Source organism: Squalius cephalus (assembly GCF_949319135.1).
Source record: "Squalius cephalus genome assembly, chromosome: 7".
Taxonomy (NCBI): domain Eukaryota; kingdom Metazoa; phylum Chordata; class Actinopteri; order Cypriniformes; family Leuciscidae; genus Squalius; species Squalius cephalus.
In genome coordinates, this window is record NC_137128.1 from 27,961,360 (window position 1) to 27,981,414 (window position 20,055).

Sequence of the window (20,055 nt, forward strand, 5' to 3'; positions counted from 1 at the left end):
TTACTGACATCAAACTTTTGAACAGTGTATTAATATAATTAATTATATAATAATGTAAGGGTGGATTTCCTGCAGCGGTTCAGTCTGCAAGACTGCCGAATGACTAAAGAAAAGTTGTCAGCAAGATGGTAGAAAACTGTACATTTCTTGCCTATTCCACCCACTGCCACTTATACCAATGACGGAAATAAGAGCAGTTACAATAGCTTAATATGTGGGAGAGCGTTGCTGTAGAGAGTGACGATATTGTATTGCAATATTTAGCACTTCAAAGTCAATACCAATTCAAAACTAGTTAGCACATTAGTTGTAATTGAAAAGGTTTAATGACAAAATATGGTTATGGTTACACTTAAAATAGTTACAAAAAAGATGTATGAGATGAAGATAACTTATACCATTAATCTTACCCAGCATGTAAAATGTTACCTGAGAGAGAGAGAGAGAGAGAGAGAGAGAGGAGGTAAAGGAAGAGAGCCCCAAGTAAGGGACCCAGAGAATCAGAGAGACAGAGCAACAGTTTCAATCTTATTTTATCCTTTCCTGACCATGTGACTAAAACCCAAATGTGAGACATTCAAACTGACCAATCAAATAATTACAACTTCCCCCATTGTACTAAAGGTGTGACAATGCATCGACCCTCAAAGTACACATATAACTGCCTACAGGCCTTGATCACTATCAGCCCCTCTGTGCCTTTAGGAACTCCAAATGGTCCTTGTGGTAGAATTCGGGGGTGGAAACAGTAAAGCAAATGTCTTTGTTCATTTAAAATATCTTGAATTATTTTCAATCCTACAGTAAAATAATAAGTTAAATTAATTTTAATAATGCATGTTTATTGTGTATATTCTGTGGTCACCAAAATATTTTTAGATTTCTTTAGATTTTTTTTTAGATATCTTTCTAGATTTCTGTCGTTTAGATGTGCAAATCTATTGGACTACAGCAAGTGTTTTGCAAATTAATACATATATGATATTATATGATATACTGTATATATATAAACATTTGTTTACAGGGTGGATTCTACACTATAGATGCCAATGAGTATCATAATCAGATGCCAAAATTGTAATGATCCAGGGGGCGTTCTGCTGACTTTTGCTTCTTCGTCCACAGGGACAACATCTCAAGGGCACAAGATATTTGGTAAACCATGCTTGTAGCCAGGCGTTTGAATGCTGTACCGGAGGCTGGAACATTTCATGTAAATGAAGTTTGGAAAGAGATTGACCTGCATCCTTGATCACTGCGGCATCATTCATTCTGATTAGGGCACAGATCCACACGACTCATCTAGGCTGGTCTGATGGATTAGATGGCCAGACTGAAGCCTCCTACAGGAATTCAAAAACTCTTACAGTTTAATCACCCTCAAAGCTGGAGAATGACAATATTTAAGAATGGACAAGCAACAGTGAACTGCATGCATGGCAACGTGATGCTAATATTTCTTAGATTTGTTGGATAAAATACATAAATGAAAAAGAGAAGCCTCTCAACTGTGATGCCATTAATGTCTCCTTCTAAACCTTACATTGTATCTGCAGTGCAAATGACATTGTAAAAGAAAGAAACCCTCTGCAAAGTCACTTTGATTGGATCGCTATTGAAAAAAAGCAAATGGCCCTTCATTAGCCCTCAGTGAGAATGAATATTGACTTTAATATACACTGTCAGTTTTTTTCAGTTCTTCTTTGTGCCTGTCATACTCAAGGGCTTTCTCACTGCTAATGCTGAGTAGCAGCAATGTCTGTGAATGGCCTCCTGCTGTCGATGGACTGCAGCTCTGTTTATCATCCCTGAGCGGTTATATCCTCCTAACTCACCATACAGGATTATCACGGACATAGAATAGCTATAATCAGGTTAATCTGTGCATGGGGAGATGGTCTTAAGGCGTGCGGCTGTGCTCGCACTGGGTGAAATACAGCTGCGGTAACATGTTCAGACACAAGCCACATAAGTTCTGCCACATTAGTTGTCCTCTGTATGGAGCGTTGCCTCACATCAGTGTACTCGATGAGCCATTGTCCCCACAATCAACATTCATATGGAACATTGTTGGCATTCAATGTAGGGGGGGAAAAAAACTCTTGCTGACATGGTGAATGAATTCCACATCAGTTTCAGTGGTATGAACAAAAGGTGTAGAGATTGAAAAGTCTGCTTTGAGATTGATCCTGTACTTTGTGTGTGTGTAGTGTAAATCCTGAAGGATCTAAAGGTTCCGAGTTTCTTAAAAATGTGTGTGTGCATTAAATCGTGAAAAAGTGACTGTAAATACATTTATAATGTTACAAAAAGAGTTCTATTATAAAATAAACGCTGTTCTTTTGAACTTTCAAAATACGTATCCACAAAAATATTAAGCAGCACAATTGTTTTCAACACTGATAATAATAAGAAATGTTTCTTGAGCAGCAAATCAGCATATTAGAATGATTTCTGAAGGATCATGTGACACTGAAGACTGGAGTAATGATGCTGAAAATTCACAGGAATAAATTACATGATAAAACAGGTTTAAAATAGCAAACATTGAATTAGTTTCTGGTTGGACCAAGTCAGGTTGAACTTTTGTCCACTTTTTTACCAACTATAAGTAACTTTGCAACTACAGTACATGTCAACTAACTCCCATTAGAGTATTAGAGATAGAGTATTATTATTAGAGTTGACATTTACTTGCAAAGTTACTTTGGGGGTAGCAGAGATTAACAGTCTACTAATACTCTACCAATACTCTAATAAGATTTAGTGGTATGTAGTTGCAAAGTTAATTATAGTTGGTAGACTGTGTAAAGGACCATCAAAATAAAGTGTTACTGCAGCATGTGTGATCGCAGGGCACGATCAAGATGAAGAACATATAAATAACAGTCTTTATTAAACTTAAAACTCATGAAAAACACTAGAATAATCTCGGGAGCAAAAACACACAACGCATCAATATGAAACGACCAGGAATAACAGAAACACAGGGCTTAAATACACTGGGCAATCAAAGGGAGCTAAATGAAACCCAGGTGAAACGAATCAGTAACTACAAAAACAAAGGGAATAATAAGTAACTGAAAGAGACAGAGATGGAAAACAAGAACAGAGGAACAACTAAACAGAACATATCCTAATCCTGACAGTTACCCAAAGTCTTACTAACATTTGGTAGAGATAAGTAAGATTATTCAGTGACTTTGAATATCAGACAAATTCTTGTATTACCTGATGGAGTGAGAGATCTGATAACAAAATAAACTGAATCTTGACATGAATCGAACAGACTTTTGCTCTGTGTGACTGTAGACAACGTCTGAGAGATGAAACACATAGTAAGACGATCAGATCAATGAATACAATTGCTCATATGGTTGGAGGGATTGAGTTGGGTCAACTTTCTGCTAAAAGGCCTCTGAAGATCCAGAGCTGTTACATAATAAACTTCAATATATCCTTTTGGGCTTGTGAGAAGAGAGCATCAGCTAAAGCTGAGCACCTAAACATAAAAAGTGAATTCCACTGTACTGTGTAGATTTTTTACTTGGGCAGAGTCCAAAATCACATTGAGGTTGCTTCTCTCCTTTTATCAAGTGGATCCAAAGCAAGCTGACAGAAGGAATTTTAGGGGCAGAACACTTCCCTAAACCGGCGGGCCATAAGATTCACGCTTTAAAGGTGTGGACAGGGAATTATAGTGTTTTAACCTGTGTAGTCACACCTGACACAGTGAGTTGAGTCATGATATTGGTCATTTTGTACGTCAGTAAATATATAGTGGCTCTGACCGTCACAACACATGACTCTTGGCATTTTAATCTCTTTAGTGGCCAGACTGATGCACAGCCCTAAAGCTCTCTGGAGAAAAAGTCTGTTGCAATCTCAGTACCATCCTCCTCTGTACTTGTGGCTTCACACATCTCACACTTAACCGGCTCTCACAAGCTGATCCCTTCACCCTCACCTTGTTCAGGTGTGAATGGAACCATTCGGATCGTGTTCGGGCCCTGCTGGACTTGGGGAAGACAGGTGGATTTGTATTTATTCAGCGGCCAGTCACTGTATGGTGTGATATTGTATCTCTTCTTCAATTATCTCACTTCACACACAGCCAGGGCACGTTTCTCAAAGCTTGAGGTTATATTCAACACAGAGAAGTTATTTAAATGAAAAATGTGAAGAAGCATTACTTCTTCACATTTTACATGGATTTGCAGACTTGCATTGTGTGCCTCATTTAGACCTGTCTAAATATATTACCTTGATAGAAAGCTCATTTGAGATGTCTTGAGTTATGTTGCTTCCAAAAAAGGCTCACTTTGCATGAGCTATAAAGACTTAAGACTGGTCAAGGTACTTTATTATGCTACTTTTTAAAGTTACTTCACATTAAAGGAATATTATGGTTCCAATACAAGTTAAAGTGCCCCTATTATGCTATTTTAAAGGTTCCTCAAAATATACATTGCACATCACCACAATTTTCAGTGATCGTCTCTCTAAACTCTCCTTTCCGCGAGCTACTCTGCTCTGATTGGCCAGACGGCCCAGTCTGTTACGATTGGTCTTTGCTTATAGCGCCTGTCATAAATGAAACACCCATTACCATAACTGAACTTCAGCTCCGGAGGCTTCCTCAGTCCTCAGTGATTGAACACACTGTAAAGACAGTAACGATGGTGTCGATTCTACCATGTCAATCTGAGCGCGAGTCCAATAATGAAACACTGGAAGAACTAGTTATTCCACCCGAACATCCATAGCAAGAACGACTTGAGCAGGACGTTTCTCAGTGATACTCTACTCAGTTTGACATACATTATGAGATGTTGCAACTGTAATTCCTCACTATCAGGATTAACAAGCATATGTCCATCGACAAACCGATGTGTATATTACTAATTTATTGATGTGCACATGTGGGAACTGTATTATTAACTGTACCAATAACAGCACAAACGTTAGCTGAGCACTAACGTGAATGACTGATGTAATATTAAAGTTTATAAAACAAATCCTGCTCCATTCTTTTTCATTACTCAAAGTAGTAAGAGCAACAGACAATCTGCATTAATGAACACAATTTTAGGTAATAGTGGCCCACAGCTGCTTAGCAGAACTATTTCAGTAAGACAGTAATAACGCAAGTTAGCCATTTACTCGGTTGAACACCTGGTAGAAAATATATACATCAATAATTAATCATACTTACGGCTGTGATTCTGACGAGCAAGTTGGTTCAAATAAAGTGGGTACTGTCCCATCTTTAATGGATAAGCATTTTGTAAATCCCATTTAGACCTCACAGAGATTTGAGAAGAAAGCGTCAAAAGGTTATACTGGTGTTGTATCACTGTGGTAATTTTAATGACTCTTCACATCCTTATCCTTTGGAGGTGTTTACGAAGATTATTTGTTTTTTGCAGAGCAGAATACAGCATCTTCTCGACATGTGTACAACACGAACGTGCTACAGTGTTTGAGGACAGGTCAAAGTAGACGTTGTTCGCGGCCAGCTAAAGACCATAGGTGGGCATTATGCAAATGTATTACCGCTTTACGGATGCAGGTCATGGAAGTGAGACTGGAATTCCTGACGACTCGTTTAGTTGGTTCAGAGTCAATTCTTTCATTTGGGAGACAGTAACTTTATTTATCGTGCACTTTCAACTTTACAACTTTGCAGACCGTTTACATTCACAGACAGCTATATTACACTGCATAAAGGTAATATTCGAAAAAGCATAATATGGGACACTTTAAGATCAGTTAACAGTATTTTTAAATAATGTTCACAAAAATTATTTATTATACAAGAAATGATTTAGATTAAATTTTGACCTGAATTGGCAACCATTGCCAATATATCCCTATTTAGTCTAGGGTTGGAGGAACATGTAACAGAATAAAAATGGTGTGATGTGTGGAGGCAGCAAGGTTCAATTCCCAACCCCAGGGCTTTAACAAAGACCGGAAACAACTCAATGTCAAAAACAAGTTATTTTATTTTACAAATGTGGGAGGATTAAGGCTTCAAGAGGGGGCAAGGCCAAAACAACAAACATAAACCCTCTAACTATTAGGGAGAAACTAACTAAGCTATAAAGAAAAGAAAAGAAAAGAAAAGTACAATAAGAATATAACTCCTTAACTACCTTAAACAGGAGAAAACAAGATGTAAATGAAATGGCACCCACCTCTTTACTAATCCCTTCCCAAAGAATAAACAATATAAAATGAGTAGGTAAATAATAACAGAAGTATATACAAACAAAAAATAACTTACAGGACAAAAATGCTATTATTGCAGCATTTTTTTTTTTAATGGCAATGAAGTTGCAAAAACTTGATAAACCTAAAACTATCTTGTGGCTACTACTTAGACAGTTTAAACAGGTATTTTATTGATTACATTTTTTTAGTGATTAACTCCATTCAATTCCATTGTAAGTGCCTCACTGTAACCCAGATTAAATCTTTTAATGAAAAGGAGGCCACAATTAATTATTGTGGTAATGAACATTATGCCACAAATGCTTTTAATTGAACTTAATTTGTACTGAACAAATTCATTTAAAGAGTCTAAAATTGTCTAAATTGTTAAAGGAGTCATAACCTAGTCTTAATTTGGATACCTACTGCTGTATTATAGTCTTTCATGCCCTTCTAAAAAATAAAAGTGGAAAAAAAAATAAAAACAGAGCTCCTAAAAACTTTATTTCTGAAGGCATTATTGTCTCGCGAGATCTGATGCGATGTTTTGGCTGTCGTGGACGTAGAGTCCATTCCCCGTGTTTACCTTGAAGCTAACGTTACATACAATAGCCGCATTAGCAGTTAGCTGCTGTTTGTTACACACAGTAGAGCAATAAAAACAGTCTTACCGTTTCAATTTCAGACAAGTCCCGGATGGTTGGAATGGCACCTTTTTTCAAACGGAGCTTCGTGGCCAACTTCGCCTGATATTGGCCCAAATTTGTGAATGATTCCGGCGTAAAATGTTTAGCGCAGACACCGAACAATAAGCCAGTTGAAAGTGTTGCTGGGACAGCGTCATTAAAAATGAATTTTATCCACTGGTCCCTGATAGTTTGGTCCGTTTTTGGTATAGAAAACACATTCGCATGTTGTTTCTGGCAGTCAACCACAGAGCAACTCACGTGTGCACTCGGTTTCTCCATCTTTCGCGACTGAACTGAATATGAGGGGGAGAGGGGAAGGGCGGGCTTCCTGCTGCGGTGTCCATATATGGTATACCTGCCCCGTCTTGACGTCAAGACGGGGCTGAAATCAAAATCTCGTTTTTTAGTGCGCGTGCACGTGGGCTATTTTACAAACCCTGAGGTAAACAAACGCTTCACTTTTAAATATCGGCTTCCCGGCCAGTGTATAATCATTATGCAATCATAACATACATTGATTCTCGTGGAAAAGTGAAATTTGCAGGTTATGACTCCTTTAAGATATTTGAACAGACGATTCGGGAAATGGTGAAAAAAAGTATTTACTTTGTGGCCTTGCTAACAACAGTAGCAAGACCCCCCACCCCCCACCACCATTGTACTGCTTTTTTTTTTTTCAAACTAGCTTTTAACAGTTTGTCAAACTCCAAAGCCTCACATTATTCAGTGCAATTTCTCTGTCACATGCATAGCAGCTACAGTGCAAGTGCATACAGTACATCACCTCTCATTAGCTGCTTCTCTCTGTGTCTGACTTGTTTACCTACTCCTCTCTGCCTCCTGGCAGTTGAGTCACATCCTGTGGTGTTCCAGGCTTGCCGTCGGGAGCCAGCAAACATGCAGATGATCTGTGCAGAGTATCCTGTCCCAATTGAGATTGACAGGCTGGGGCTGCAGTGGACCATGCCAGCCGCTCTACCCCGAGAAGCATTCATGTAGGTACGTCTAGCCCTGTGGCGGGCGGTGAGGGGGTTGGGGTGCCTAGGGCTGGATCTCTGCATCCTGGGGCGCACCACACAGTTTCCTCTTACTGGGCTGAGGTAAGCATGGTTAAACAGAGGGAATCCAAGGGGTGAGGGAAAGGTTAGAACAAAATGTTAATAAAATAAAATGTATTGTTGTTACATTTTATAACACATTTGCACATGCAATGTTTCAAACTTTGGTATGATATTCTCATATTCATCTGTTACAAACTATAACTATACTATAACAGTGTAAATTAATGTCAGGTACACATGTGCTAATGTTACAACCAACACCACTAACAGTATGAGTTGAATTTGAATAACTTTGATAATCAAATTTATTTGTTCAAAACAATGATTATGCCATCCAAAATCACTCCATAACAGTGTTGTTATTGTTAATTAAACAGGCAGTTTTGTGGGAACAGTAGAAGCACTTTAGGTGTAGCTGAAAAATCTTGTGTGAATAGTGTGTTATAAATTAAATTTAACAAGAGAATCTGCTAATTCAGATGAAACAAGTTCTGTCATTTAACATTCATTAACGCTACCAAGCTAAGTCAGATGTGGGGTTTTTTTTGTCCTGCAAATCCTTAATATATTTTAGATTGGCAGCTCTGACAGCTCTGCTGTCACCTCAGAATTGTGTTGATTATATGTCTAATTGATTAAACCAACTGTATCACAACTCGCCCATGTTCACTCTCCTACCATATATCGACCAGTCAATATACCTGTCATCAGTCGCAACTAATGGAAAACAAAAACAAGTTGGAATAAGAATGCAGTTTATTAAGTTTAATGGCTGTTTCTATGTAAGGCAGGCTATTGAAGATGAACTGCATGCAGAGGCGGTCTGTCTTCAGTTTTAGGACAGGCGAGGGGTGTGGGGAGTGTCAGCACTAACTATAGCAGAGAAGCGTCAAATTGAACTGTCAATATGCCACCCGGAGAGCATCACGGGAGCTGAAGAGGAGAAACGATGGTCTTCATCTGTTTGTGCGGGTAAAAGGAGTGTGTGTTTACAGCAGCTTTGAGGTGAAATCAAAGTCCGTAGTGTTGTTTACACACAAACATCAACACACACAAGTCTCTCTACAAAAAAAAAAAAAAAAAAAAATCAAATGCCTTTGGTGTCTGTCTTGAACACCATCACTGATTGACTGGGAGCAGAGAGATTCTTTGACCCAGCCCAAACATCAAGAAAGCCTGTTTTTACTGATTTAAGTCACTGCCATTAAATTATACATATTGTATTTGCATGGTTCTGTGCTGAAGTCTCAGCCCATGACATCTGAAGGATTTTTGAGCTCTGTGAATAGGAAATGATTGACAGGAACCACTAGCTGCATAGCATCAGCATATGCTTATACTGACTGATATAGAGCAGTGTTTGCTTTAGTTGAGTTGTCTATCTATCACACATTCCCGTCATAACTTTGATATTTTTGGAATGCTGTCTTGGAGATCCGCCATGATTTTTTTGAGATTGCTGGGTTAAAGCAGAAAGCTGGCTAACTTGAATAAAGTGACAAAAGCGTTTCATTTTCTGGGATTATTAATTAAAACAAGACATTTTTCAATTACTACTGCTGTTGTTTGGAAATCATTAACCTTTGCATTGACTTCAAATATAAGTAGCTCAGTAGCAGTATCGTAAATTAAAAACAAAGTGTTGGCAGCATCTTAACATCTTTAAAATCCAAATATTTGCTATCACTTCAAAGGCTAACTTCTCTTTGCATCTATCCAGACTTTATTTTTTACACGTTCCCCTTAAGCGGTACAGCAGTGAATGGTTGCTAAAAGATGAGTGACATGTTGATGCTGGAGCTTGATCACAAAGAAAGGACCTTCAAGGTTAGAAAAGAAACAGTGAAGATGCGTGGCCCTCAAACAGTTACTATGAAGGGAGAATTCACAATAACCGTTCTGTTCCTGTGAGGCAGATGAGTTTCTTGTTCAAGGACAAGAGGTTGAAATACTCACAGAGCAATAAAGAGAAACTCTGAAGAAAAAAAAAAATACATAAATGATACATTATGTCCATCGGTTTGAATTACACATGAGCTCACAGATTATTAAGCAAATAATAATTTAATTCAATTCACATGTATCTGTATATCGCTTTTCACAATACATATCGTTTCAAAGCAGCTAAAACGCATGTGTCTACATTACAATTTAGAGTGATCTGTTATCAGAGATGACTGTGTCCAAGTAATGGATTTCATAAACGTACACTCTCAGAAAAAAAGGTACAAAAGCTGTCACTGTGGCGGTACCTTTACAAAAGGTACGCCTTTGTACCTAAAGAGTGCATATAAGTCCCTCAGAGGTACATATTGGTACCAAACGTGTACATATTAGTACCTAAATGGTACATATTAGAACCCTTTTGAAGGGTACTGTCCCAGTGACAGCTTTTGTACCTTTTTTTCTGAGAGTGTACATATACAAATCACGCAGTTAACTAACACCATGCATTCATTTTAGGCAGAAACAATGAGCTCAGATAGAAAATGTAGCATTGGTGCATGTTGATTCAGTTTGCATCATCTGGAGTCCTCGCAGGAGTCATCTCTTCACAGGTGTTGGGGTATCTGAAGTCTTCGTAAGAAGTCTCCGTATTAAAGTCACATGTCAAATGGTAACAAATAATTATTTGTGTTATCCAGGGGCGAGGCCAGACATGTTCAAGGGGATGGGCAAAGTGCATATATTATGAAAACTGCCAACCAAATTACCAGGAAAAAATATAACGCAGCACAGTTTCAAGTTCAAAGCTTCAAAACAACAACAACAACAACAACAACAAGCTATAAAAACTCAACTTTAAAAACATGTCCAATTATTTCAACTTAAAAACTTAAGTTTTTACAGAGTATAAAAAACAATCATCCTTTTTCTATCAAGAAGGTTATGTCAGTATGCACATTAGGCCTATATGAATTAATGTTTAAAAATTTTAAACTATAAACATTGAGAAAATATTTGTACGAATGCTTTTACATGTCCTCCTGCAATATTAGTCTGAGACAACGGAACTTCTGATTAAAAATGGGGATGAACTCATCATAATCAAGTGTTTCAGTTTACATTAAAGGAATCGCCCAGACTCATTGCTACTGTAGCTTGCAGCAGAACATTTGGGATATCCAATTTGGCTTGATTGACATTTGCTTCGCCATTTTCAAATTTAACTCCACAAATGCACAAATCACTATTACAATTTTTACAATTTTGACAAGCACATGATATGCACCTATAGGGAGAGGAAAATCTAGGAAATCGCCTGCAATTGAACATGGAAAGTTTAATTTAATCATTATTTAAATAAATACTATAAATTATAGTGTGTAGACATTTATCATAATCATTCATCATCATACATCTGTTTGGAAAAGGGTCAACTTTTGATAGAGTGTGACTCAATGCCCATGCCCACTTGGGTCCACCCATAGCTTCGCCACTGGTCTTATCTAACCTTTCATTCTGTCTCTTTCATAAAAGGGAAACTTTGATTTGTTACCACTATGCAGCAAGAAAAGCATTTCCCTCACTGCTATGATATCAAATAATATCACATGAGCTGAGCTATATTCACACCAACTGCATGACTGCAGGTGTGATAGGCCTATTGCTTTCATTTTTTTATATTATTATTAGGCCTAGTATTATTATTTAACAGTTCAATAAAGAAAAAGTTCAAACTTTTTCAAACTTAGACACAAAATGCCATGTATTTTTGTTATGCTAGTGAACAGCATGAATCAGTAAGTATATTTGAACAAAGTCAAATATTTTGCTCCTTAATGAATCTGTTTTTAAATGAATAGGTTAAATGAATGATTAGTTGACTCCCTCATAAAGACAGTCACTTGCTATACTATCCATCCTAAATAGTATGTGAGAACAGGCATAAGTGTGTCCTAAAGCATAATATACTGAAAGATGATAAGATGGTCTACTATTTCTGGTAGGTTTCCGAAGTGTGGCTCCGTACACTCTCTAGTATATTGCCCACAACCCATTGCACTTGCAGGAACTAACATGACGTATATGTTTGTGAGTAGTAAAAGTCAATAATAATCTAAATCTAACCTGATAAAAAATATTTATTTAATGTTATCTGTGTTATATTTCATCTGCAAACAACATTGTGAACTTTCCCCTGCACGTTATTCAAGGGCCATATGACCACTTCATAAATGCACTGAATTAAAACCGGGATTTTACTGTTCTCAAAACTCACGTTGATTCAATAACGTAGTCTTTAAACACATGCAGGCATGACGTTTTGTCCTATGGGTGCCAACCACCAACAAGCCCAAAGACGCCAATATTTCTAACTCTGGAAAGTCGTAGACTCTGACTGCTAGACTTCTTGATGAACAAGGTCCAAAGCGAAGTTATAAGTGAACAACGCGCAAACACAGACATCACGGAGGATATACCTCACGGAGGTATACAAACCGTGAAAAGTCTCAGTGGTGTTGGGTTGAAAATCAGCACTTTTGGAATGCCACTCATCCATCAGATTGGAGAAGTGTAAGTTTAATTTGAACATTGCAGGACTGTCATCTCCAAATAAAATCTTTTACACATTTATTTAAAAAGAAAATGCTTCCTTCTCCCGGTTCAAATTTACGCGTACGATTTGCCCTATATTCTTGTTTTTAGTGATGAAATAGCATCTAAGGGGAGATATTGACATGTTTCTTGAACTGTATTAGATTAAAGCAACATTTGGACATCCAGCTCTGTCTTTCATCGTGCAAGCTGGGCTCCAGGAAAACATTCCGATAGGAGCTTCTACAGGGGCATGAATCTGAATTATCCCCGCTCTTTGATATCAGCAGGATTGGGTTCTGCATCAGAGGCATTTCCATCTTTCACCATCAGCCATCGCTTTGATTTGCACAACAGAGCATAGGCTACTGTATATTTCCCACCTATAGCAGTGCCCGCATGAAGTCTTTTGACACATTCATAGCCTACTGCACTTTTATATCACATGTTTCATGATATGAATTACTGGGTTGCTGTGCAGAACTATTTTTTAGAAGAGTAGACAAACATTAAGATATTCAATCATTTGCTAAAAGGAAAGAAAAACAAGTGAATTATGTAATGTTAACCATACTTGAATATCATGGTTATTTGGCTAGGTTATTATTTTAAATGTGATCGCGACAGACGCTTAGCATATATTCACTCAAAAATATTTTGGCCTATATAAATTGAAGATTTATGCATTTGAATTGCATATAAAAATGCATTTATTCAAAATTGCTCAGTACTAGCATAGATCTGTTCATTGTGAAAACCATTACAATTATTATGTTAAAATAAAAAAGTATTAAGAAGGTTAAATATGGCTAGCTGTTGAACAAGCAATATTCAATTGAAATCTATGCCATTGGAACAATTTGGATATTGATGATAAATGTATGCTATCAACCTTGTTGTGTATTTAAAACACATTCAGTTTATTAGCCTTTACCTGTTATTTTATGTATAATAAACATGCAAAATTGATGGAAATTTTATATGCAATTTAAATACATAAATCATAAATTTAGGCTTAAATATTTTTTTGAGTGTAGCATCGATTTCCAGATTAACTAACCAACTTCAGTCATTCAGGTGCTCATTAGCATAACATTATTCTGCTTCGTGACCGAGAAGGGGCAAGGTAAATGATTGAACATCTGTTTTAGAAACTAAACAGACATTAACCGCTGCCAAGGTTATCTGCGATATAACTAAATTAGTGAAAAGTGCCATACGGTCCTATATCATGTGCACAGGTCACACTTCATCTTCTTTGCTTCCCATTTAAATGCAGCAATAGTTGTGTGAGGTAAGTAGAGGCAAAATATGTCCAGATAGTGTGTGTTTATCTCATTGTTCTCTTTTGTCTGTCATTGACATGCCCGATCCCTATAGACTCTAGCATTATGCCCTAGTAATGATGCTCATTATAAAGCCATGCTTAAGACCCGCTTCATCAGATAAAGAGAAAGGTTAGTCTGATCTTTCTACTATTTTTTTTTCCCTGCACAAAAGTGTCATCAGACCAGCCTTTATGTGTAGCCAGGTACCCCTCCCCCCTTCAAATGACTCAAGTTTTCTTCCATTATCATGGAGAAATGAATGTTTTGATATGTAAATGATTTAATTAATTAGACTTATCCTTTTGGTTCTTTTAAAAAAGAAAGTTGAGAGGTTGAATGGGCTCTATTATGCCTTTCTCTCCAGCAATCTCATTCAAAAGACCCTGTATTGCTGAAATTAGTTTGCTGCTGTAAGTTACACTTGAAAATGTCTACTGTTACCTTTCATCCTTTGAAGTAAAATATGTGATGGAGTTCAGGCTTTTAGTTGCCTTTGTGAGCGAATACATTCTATTGTTTCGCAAAGCATGCTGGCATGCTTTCGACTCTGAATGCTTGGTGGCTCATTTGACTCGTTTGTTGTAAACAGAGACTGAAGCTCCGCAACAAATATTCACTAATCTGAGCTCCGCATCAGATCACGCCAGTGTTTGAGAGAGTTGTTTTGTGAAAAAACGTTGTCCCATCTTCCTATTTAGCGCATGGCTTCAGTCCAGCTCACATTGTTTCCCTATAAAATTATGATCTAACCACAGTTGGCTGGGGTTTACATGAGAACAATACAGCTAAGCATGAGCATTAATGCAGTTAAATCAATTATGGTCCAGTGTGCACTTTTTGGACTGCTGTATATCATTATGCTACAAGAGCTGTGAATCATTTTTCTTCTATGTAGCTGCTGTGACTGAAAAGGGCATGTGAGAAAAGAGGGAATATTTCATAAAATGAATTTTAGATGTATGGATTCCAGGGTACTGTAAATTCGAAGGAGGATCACAACTAATGGACTGACAGAATGTCTACAAAATATTTTAGAGATTCTTGAGCAGATATGTTTGGGATATTAAAGTCAATGTGAATTGTCGTTGGCCACACCATTTTACTTTCGTAATTTGCCTTGTTTCTTTGAAACAGGATTGGGCACTTTTCCATTTTGATGGATTATCCATTTTTGAATCCTTTTTTTGAATTAGTTGGATGGTAAAAAATGAAAGTTACACTATATACTGTTCAAAGTTTGGGGTTGGTAAGATTTTTGGATGTTCTTGAAAAGTATCCTATTTTAGTATGTTACAATGTAATTTATTCCTGTGATGCAAAGCTGAAATTTCAGCAGCCATTAATTCAGTGTCACATGATCCTTCAGAAATTATACTAAAATGCTGATTTGGTGCTCAAGAAACATTTGTGAAAACATTTGTGATGCTTAATATTTTTTTTTAAACCGTGATGCTTCTTATCAGAATACTTTGATAAATATTAAATTAAATAACCAGCGTTGGGGGTAATGCCCATAATTAACATAAGTTACACAATCAGATTACTTTTTTCAAGTAACTAAGTAATGCATTACTTTTTTATATTTTTAACAAAATATCGGAGTTACTTTTTTCAAATAAGAAGTACAAATTACCATTGATTGACTGACAGCTCTCCTGTCCCCATGTTTAGAGAAATTGTGAGTAAAGTGCAAAGGTGTTGTGTGTGCAGTGTAAAAATTATGGTTATTGTATTTCCAGACTAAATATGAATGTGCGTTCATTCATTTCATTCAGCATGTGCTCCCTGTCAGTCAACGTGTGTTTGCACACCATTGCGCAGGCTGTTGTTAACGCAGATATCATTCGTCATCAGCGCGTTTCACGTATGCTGTTCAGACAGAGCGAGAATGGGAGGCATACAGCAACAACCTAACTTTCCTTCTGAACCGACAACAAGTGGCACTATCAAAGGATCTACGACCTAGCTATCTTCACCGGATTCAAGCAGACTCGTAGAAACCCTGTCATGCTCGTAATATTATTAAAGCTACACTGTGTAAATTGAGTAAGTTGATTCTTAGCAAAAAAACACTTTGTTCTTTCAAAATTATATGTGCTCATTCATGTGTAATTACTTCCACCAACTAATCAAGTATTCTCGTAAGCGTAGAATCTGCCATTCAGAATGCATACGAGCGAGTCGCTTGAATGGCGGCAGCCATGTTGCGCCTCCATCTTGAAAATACATTAGCCAAAGAGGGACATACCTGGAAATTCAAGCTTCGCCTGGTGGCACCGTGATGAATGCGAGGGGGAGGCAAAGAATTAAAACAAATTAAAACAACAACGCGACAGGCAAATCAACAAGACCAAAGTCAATATTGGAGTTGCTTCTCCAAGATGAAAAGAGCTCATGTGGAGCAAGGATTTTAAAAGGGATACGAAGTTGATCTCAGCATACGAAGTTGCCTGCTTTCTTCTTGACAGGTAATTCAGCCTATTTGTGTAAATTCAAAGTTTTATAGTTGCTTGGCTAACTATAGGATGGTTGAGCATAATGCTAGAACGACGTCTAGAATACTTTTCCTCGTGTCAATTCTGAAAAAGGATTGTTTACCTTGTAACATAAATCTGTGTGCTGTGACGGATCATAGGCGATGAATAGTTTTACTGGCGCCATTTGTAGGCTATATCAAAGGGCACTGTAAATTTGAGTTATTTTTCATTGTTTTCTAAAGTAAACTCATCACTTGAAGAAACACTCATGGACAAAGTCGAACTGGAAGCCATGTTAATCTTGGAATAATACGGCCACTGTAGGAGTTAAAACGCCCTCGGAATGGGAGGGGCTAGAAAGTAATATTCAGTTGGTAGTCATATACAATTTCACTGCTAGATGGGAGAAAATCTTACACAGTGTAGCTTTAAACTCTGAACCGTTTTGGTAGCTACACAACCGAATATTTGCTGCATCTAATTACGTCTTTAAAAAGTTGTTTGCGTTCATTATTGCAGTACTGTTACTCATTGTACTCTAAAGTTTTGAATGTAATCCAATAACGTTGTCTCTGGTCGACTGCTTCTAGTCTGTGCACTTTCATGTGTTTTGGAGGAGGCGTGGCTTTGGACGGTGATTTGATGGGTGGGTGGGATCATATGCTTTCAATGCTAGCAGGCTAAAGTTAGCATTTCCCAACCTATTGCACCTTTAAATAACACAAATATACTTAATGTATCTCACTTTTTTAATCAATGTCTTTGCCGATGACCAATACCAATTATCAATTATCCAATTTCCATACCAATAAGCAATGCGTTTCATTTTCTTCATGTTTTAATTTAACTTTCTTATCCTGCATCCTATATTTCTTCATCCAGAATGGCAGCACAGCTGAACAGTTTGTTTGAGCTGCGCCCTCTACTGTACATGTGTGAATTTGCATTTCATTATAAAAAAGAAATGCATAGTTACTTTTTAAGGGAGTAATGCAATATTGTAACATTACTTTTAAAAGTAACTTTCCCCAACACTGTTTGTAACAATGTAAATATATATATATATATATATATATATATATATATATATATATATATATATATATATATATATAGAATCGTACTGACCTTTTGATCAATTATGTAAATAGCAGAATGGAGCAAAACTAAATTAAGTTTGTCTAAATAATAATTTGAAAAAATAAAAAATAACAGTTTAACAGATTTTTGGCTATTTGTTTAAATTATTTAATAGCTTTTGTAAATGGCATCAGTGGAAAAGGAAAGTCATTTTAGAAGAAGAGCAAGGTAGTGCATTTTGATTAAATATTACCAAAAATAACCTTTTTTGTATTTGGAATAACATGCACAGATAAATCATATAAATAAGAATGCGTATTACAGTAAATGGAGTCACTTTTGATTTCATAAAGGAATATGAGGCATATTCTTTTCATGCGGAACAGCGCCAAGCTGGTCTTCATTAAAAAGTCTCGTAAGATATCGACTGTGCTGCAGAAATCACTGAGACACTTAGCAACAAAAGTTCTTGGCTGCTTTGTGTTTCATCTCTGTTGCAGAGCCGTAGCAGGCATCCTTTTCTTCAAAAGCCTTTTCTGCTTATCTTACTGTGCCAAAAGAAACACTGGATGGAGCAAGACATGAAATATCCTCAGAGAACTCTCTTAGTTTACTGGCAAGCACACTCATGCTTGTTTAGAATGGATTAACTTAGTGTCTTTCGAGGGGGTTGTTTGGTTCAGGAAGTTTATGGGCAAGTGATGGAACATCAGCAGCACTAAATCCCTCTCAATCAACCTCTTCCTCTAGCGATGCCCCTTCTTCACACATCCGCCCAAACATATGAGCCTGTCAGAAACAGATGGGGTAGAATGCACTTTCTTTTATATTTTGCTCTTAGGAGACAATAGTGTAGGCTTGTAGACAGAGGGTTAGGTTTAGTGAGGACACAGTGATCCATTTTCTCTCTCATGTGACTGCTTTTGCTTTTTGTGTCTGCTTACTGACTGAGCACGTTACAGCAACTATTTCATGGCAAATCAGTCTGTATGGATTTTTAACGGACAATGAATGAAAAAATTCTGCAGTAAAAACCTTAGTGTGTATGTTAGTGACATGATGAGCGCACACAGGATAAAGTCAAGAAGTTGCCTCAGGATTACGCCACAAAAAGCTCTAAGCTTTAAGATTTTAAGATCACAAAAATATAAAAATTACTTCTTTTTTTTTTTTTTTTTAGTAATTTTTTTAGAATTAGTTGAATTTTTATAATAATAATAATAATAAAAATCACATTATGATTATTAGATTTAACAGAACAATGCATATACATTTATTGCAACATACTGTGAAATTATCTTTTTGGGAACTAAAAGTATGTAAAAGTAAAATTATCATAAAATTTACAGTGACGTTTTCACTCATTTTTAATTTAAAGCTACACTGTGTAGGATTTACTCCCTTGAAGCTTGAATTTCCAGGTATGTCCCTCTTTGTCTAATATATTTTCAAGATGGATGCACAACATAGCTGCCGCCAATCGAGCGACTCGCTCGTTCTAAATGGCAGATTATACACTTACAAGAATACTTAATTAGTTGGTTGAAGTGATTACACATTAATGAGAACGTATAATTTTGAAAGAACAAAGTGTTTTTTGCTAAAAATCAACTTCAGATCTTCAGATCAAAAATCAACAAATATTACAGTGTAGCTTTAAATAGTAATGTTTTGTTATTTTTTATTATTATTGTATGTTATTATTTTTTGAATGAGTGCAGATTTCTTGCATATTTACATGAACTTCTCAGGTAATATCTATGTTTTGACCCATTTCAGATGTGGCCAAAATTAGAATTTAAAAGTTCACTATGAATTTGACGTGCGATGCCGTGCAAATGCGTAAGAATCAAGGTCACACACAAACGATCTTTTTTTTTTTTTTTTTTTTTTTTTCACAATTCATTACTATTTGTCACCCTTTACTTCTGTCTGTGGGTTTTGCAAATATTTATCCACTGAAATGTATTAAAGAGCTTGTGACTAAACCTAATTCATGCTTGAAAGAAGTGCAGCATACATTTGAACCTCTGCTTGTTTGCAATGCAATGTTAAATAAAGAACTGGCTGTTTGAATATGTACAGCTATTTCTTTACTCTATAAACACAATATATATATATAAAGGTTAAGGTTCTGTGTATTTGAGGAGCTGAGAGTTTAGCAATTGTTGTCAAGTCATAGCAAGTAGTAAATAGTCTTACTGTAAATAGCCTGTGTGTTGCACTTCCATCTTTAATAACATGAGATTTTAGCCAATGACAGAAAAAAAAACTGAGCGCCCACATAGCTCCAATAAACTTTATAGGCTAATCTGTAAGATTAAAACATAATGCGATGCACTTACTGCCTCAGATCTAATGACGGACAAAACACATAGATGTCCGACATTTGCTGGTCAAACACCTCGTCAACTTTGGCAAAACAGTGTTTAAAGGTATAATATATGTATGTAAGAATTTTGTATCAAAATATCCAAAAACCATGTGCAGTGTTATGTATTTCTTTCAATTGTGTGCTTGCATTATCCTAAATGTTTCCAAGAATTTGTAAATATCCCTGTTATCCCTGGTTTCCGCTTACTGCCACAGTAACCATGACGACAGATGTGGACAACTGCTATACGTCTAGCAGCACGCTCACTCTGTTGTTGTTTCGTTCAAACAT